Source organism: Tachypleus tridentatus, chromosome 6 (genome assembly GCF_004210375.1).
Source record: "Tachypleus tridentatus isolate NWPU-2018 chromosome 6, ASM421037v1, whole genome shotgun sequence".
Classification (NCBI taxonomy): Eukaryota; Metazoa; Arthropoda; class Merostomata; order Xiphosura; family Limulidae; genus Tachypleus; species Tachypleus tridentatus.
In genome coordinates this window covers 30,278,368-30,284,121 of record NC_134830.1, presented here as the reverse complement: position 1 = coordinate 30,284,121, position 5,754 = coordinate 30,278,368, and positions in this window count along the sequence as shown.

Below are 5,754 nucleotides of genomic sequence, written 5' to 3'. Positions count from 1 at the left end.
TGGCTGTGGGTGGTGTTGACTAGTTGCCTTTCCTTTAATTTTGTTTGAAAATTACAGACAAATAGAGCAGAAAGCCCTATCTACTAAACGATACAACAACACATGCCAGTAATGGGCCTTTGTATTCGTTCGCCAACATTAACCCATAAACAGCGAGAATGTTGTAGGTAGCAGCATCACTTAATGATGGCCACCGTTTAAGGGATAATAAACAATTTTCTAACGTTTAACGTAGAAGAGGATTCATCTACCGATATGGAATGTGTTGGATCACTCCTCGCCATAAACAAAAGACAAAAACGTTAATTACTAAAAGGCAAATTGGAAAAAATATGGGGAAATAGTGACAGAGCTTCCCTAACATGAGCCCATGTTTTTGATACAGACACTGTTCTAAAATCTCGAAGATCCTCATATAAGCAGCAGGTAGTTATATGCTAAAAGTACTAATAAACAACACTCAAGCCCAATGGCAACCAAACATCGTCAATCAACAACATAAACCAATGGAGAAGAATAAAATGAGGATATATAACAACTAGTGACCCTTAAATATAAACGCAAATAAATACGCTCAGAAGCAAAATTGAAAACTAAGTTACTAAACTCACAAAAATTGGACATTTTCTGTATGCATATAAACTGAAAAACAGATCCCCAACATTTTCTGATTTTATATAAAAACTATAAATTTAAGGAGAAAACAACTGTCACTACATACATTACACTTAATAAAATATCATATTTAAATAAACAGTCTTTAAGGAAAAACTCAAAACACCAGAACTCTTGAGATGAACAACCACTTCATGAACACACATGTCATTGAGAATGGTGTTGTGGTTTAAGTTAGAGCACCTTACAAAAGTCCAGAACATATATAAACTAGAATAAAAAAAAAAACAACTTAATAGTAGATTTATAAATTACCTTCAAGTTAAATCACCTTTCCGGAAATACAGAATGGGTTTCGAAAGCAAGACAAACAATAGATCATCTCATAAAATTAGCAGAAGAAATAATAAACAACTTTAATTAAAAACCAATGAACAGTCGCATGTTGAAAAAGCGTTCTATTGACACAATAGACTCGGGCCCGGCATGGCCAGGTGGATTAAGGCGTGCGACTCGTAATCTGAGGGTCGCACCAAACATGCTCGCCTTTTCAGCCATGGTAGCGTTATAATGTAACGGTCAATCCTACTATTCGTTGATAAAAGAGTGGGTGGTGATGACTAGCTGCCTTTCTTCTAGTCTTACACTGCTAAACTCGGGACGGCTAGCACAGATAGCCCTCGAGTAGCTTTGCGCGAAATTCGAAAAACAAACAATAGACTCGGATACAAATTTTCCAAATTTGGACTCTCATAGAAATTATTCGCTAGGTTTCTAACTTCCTGGGCAATAGTTGTTAATACATCAGAGTGAATACTGAGGGCGCCTACTCCGTGTGCTGCACTATGGAGGCAGATGCCATTAAAGGACTAAGTAGTCCTACACTGTATGTCAGCGACGTGACTCTAAAAGACCTTAACCACACTTCTTGCTCACAGTTTACAGATGATGTTACATTCTGTAAAGGTGCTTCAAACACAACAACAGTAGTACAACATATAACCTCTCCTAAACAAAATGGAATTGTACTGCAATAAGTGGGGAATTAAAATTAGAGCACACAAAACCCAACTCATATTATTTTTAAAAAATCATACAAGAAAAGCAAACAATTCACGGTGGGAAATTGCATCCCAGATTTAACCGTTGTAAGTCCATATACCTACCTATATGAACCCACTTAAATAATTATCACTCGGAGTATGTTGAAAAAGCATTCAATAAAGTTTGACACAATAGACTCGGGCCCTTAATATAATGCTTATATTCCCTATGCTACTCTTTCATGGTTAGTTGAACATTAAAAGCAAACACGTTTGTGTTATTCCCGAAGTTATAAGTCTCCATACACCTAAGCCTTAAATGAACCAATTATGAAACGCTAAATAAGATTTATCGGAGTTCTTATCTGACTTACTGAAGCGACATCTCTTTGTAGCGTCTTGTACCCAATTACTGAAGTTATATCTACATTGTACTCTCTTTCAGGTAGCAACGTTAGCAAAATCCTCAGGGATTACATTAAAATTAAACTAAATACTGCACATTAATAGCATAAAAACCAGAATTTGGAAAAGGGCAAGTTACCTTGGGAACCTGACTGACAGCAAACAAAAAGCTTCAGAAGAAATGATATTCAAAATTTATAGAACACACACAAAATCAGTCGTAGAATGTGCCTGTATAACACGTGTAAAAAATACACATCAACAGACTAGAGCAAATAACAAACTATATTTTAACGAAAGCTTGGTTTGTTTTAAATTTTGCGCAAAGTTACACAACGGCTATCTGCGCTAGCCGTCCCTAATTTTGTAGTGCAAGACTAGAGAGAAGGCAGCTAGTCATTACCATCCACCTGGCTACTCTTTTACCAACGAATAATGGGATTGACCGTAAAATTATAAAGCCCCCACGGCTGAAAGGGCGAGCATATTTGGTGTGATAGGTATTCAAACCCGCGACCCTCGGGTTACGAGTCGAGAGCCCTAACCACCGGGCAATTAACGAAAGCATCTTGAGTTCCACGATTCATAATTTCTACACAACTATACCAACATTCCAGCTCTATCAGATAGAATCGCTTCATTATCATAAGAAAAATATTAATAAAAATGAATTGACGAGAAGAGTTACATAATACATGATGAACCAAACCCAAGGTACCTCTCCCATCTAAATATCATAGACTAGGATCTTATAGGCCAATCAGTGACAGAGTAACTGAATCCTAGATATAAGTGTAACAACATTTTAAAATGGTTTTATGTGTAAAGATAAGATTATGTGCGTACGTATATGACTGCTAAGGTCTTCCTCAATGTCACAGCAGTATATATGTGAACTTATATTGCTAGAAACCGGATTTCGATGCCCGTGATGGGCAGATCACAAAGCTACACAAAGGGCTGTAGTGACCTGCAATACAGTTCCATTTATCAGTATTGTGAACACTGACTAATCGTGCGATCATACATAAGTGGAGCTAGCAAAAATATGCAAGCTAATATTACCCCATGAAATAGACATATCACGAAAAAGAGCATGTTAACGGAAAAATACGGACAATAGACAAACTTTGACATACTGTAAGTAATACAACAACAAAGTAATAAGAATTATTACCTAGGATTTAGTAACATTGCAAAACATGGTTCGAATCCCAGTGAAGAAGTAAAAGAAGTTCATAAAGTTATGGCTGGCCCACCAGGGGGACATACCTTTAAGAGTTTTGCTGTATAATGTGACAATGAAACATTATTTCATTCTCGTAACGTACCATTTATTTATACACAATGTTTATACTAAAAGTGCATGTTGATACTTTCGGTGTGTTGATTATTTTAACTAAAGGCTTTCAGATATTAATATATATTTAAAATGCTGTTTTATCCGTTGACGTCATATATCTTTATGGGTTTCTCTGCATTGCTAATATGAATGACAGAGTTTACAGTTTCTGCAGGGGCGTTATTTACTTTTCTGCCATCACCCTTAAATCCAGAAGCAAATACGTTTGTGTTATTCCCGAAGTCATAAGTCTCCATACATTTAAGCTTTAAATAAACCAATTACAAAACGCTAAATAAGATTTATCGGAGTTTCTATCTGACTTACTGAAGCGACATCTGTTTGTAGCATTTAATTACTGAAGTCTAAGAACTCGTACTAAGAAACCTCAACAGTGAAATTTCATGGTTAGATGAACATTAAAAGTATTTACAGCACATGTTAAACTTTATAAGATAATTAATTCTGCACCATCTTGGTTTAACTATAATCGCTGGCCACTAAGTGTCATGGGAATCAAATTATAAACGTTTCAAGGACTGTTATTATCAACCAGTTAAACCCCTCTCTCCTCCTTTGTTTATCTAAAGAACGCATGTACTTAACTCAGTTACCTCCTATTATATTATGCCTTTATGTGTTCCTTCTTAAGAAACTATTCCTTTCAAGAACTTGAATTAATGAGATGGTAATAAAATTACATTTTACATATTTAATTCTTACTATAATAACACGGGGCCCTCTCTTGGCCTAGAATGGCAATAAACTAAATTCTTTATAACAGTAATATGGTGAGGGATGGATATACTTTGCCAGTAATATGGTGAGAGATGGATATACTTTGCCAGTAATATGGTAAGAGATGGATATACTTTGCCAGTAATATGGTGAGAGATGGATATACTTTGCCAGTAATGCGGTGAGGGATGGATATACTTTGTCAGTAATATGGTGAGGGATGGATATACTTTGCCAGTAATATGGTAAGAGATGGATATACTTTGTCAGTAATGCGGTGAGGGATGGATATACATTGTCAGTAATATGGTGAGGGATGGATATACTTTGCCAGTAATATGGTAAGAGATGGATATACTTTGTCAGTAATGTGGTGAGGGATGGATATACTTTGTCAGCAATATGGTGAGAGATGTATATACATTGTCAGCAATATGGTGAGAGATGTATATACATTGTCAGCAATATGGTGAGGGATGGAAATACTTTGTCAGCAATATGGTGAGGGAAGGATATACTTTGTCAGCAATATGGTGAGGGATGGATATACTTTGCCAGTAATATGGTGAGGGATGGATATACTTTGTCAGTAATGTGGTGAGGGATAGATATACTTTGTCAGTAATATGGTGAGGGATGGATATACTTTGCCAGTAATATGGTAAGAGATGGATATACTTTGTCAGTAATGTGGTGAGGGATGGATATACTTTGTCAGCAATATGGTGAGGGAAGGATATACTTTGTCAGTAATATGGTGAGGGATGGAAATACTTTGTCAGCAATATGGTGAGGGAAGGATATACTTTGTCAGCAATATGGTGAGGGATGGATATACTTTGCCAGTAATATGGTGAGGGATGGATATACTTTGTCAGTAATGTGGTGAGGGATAGATATACTTTGTCAGTAATATGGTGACGGATGGATATACTTTGCCAGTAATATGGTAAGAGATGGATATACTTTGTCAGTAATGTGGTGAGGGATGGATATACTTTGTCAGCAATATGGTGAGGGAAGGATATACTTTGTCAGTAATATGGTGAGGGATGGATATACTTGGTCAGTAATGTGGTGAGGGATGGATATACTTTGTCAGTAATGTGGTGAGGGATAGATATACTTTGTCAGTAATATGGTGAGGGATGGATATACTTTGCCAGTAATATGGTAAGAGATGGATATACATTGTCAGTAATGTAGTGAGGGATGGATATACTTTGCCAGTAATATGGTAAGGGATGGATATACTTTGCCAGTAATATGGTAAGAGATGGATATACTTTGCCAGTAATGTGGTGAGGGATGGATATACTTTGTCAGTAATATGGTGAGGGATGGATATACTTTGCCAGTAATATGGTAAGGGATGGATATACTTTGCCAGTAATATGGTGAGAGATGGATATACTTTGTCAGCAATATGGTGAGGGATGGATATACTTTGCCAGTAATATGGTAAGAGATGGATATACTTTGTCAGTAATGTGGTGAGGGATGGATATACTTTGAAAGATATTTATAGTCTGATTTTTTATTTAATTATTTTCTTATTTTTTAAGCGATGGTTAAAGGATTAAATATTCATAAAATCCAAAATGGTCTTGT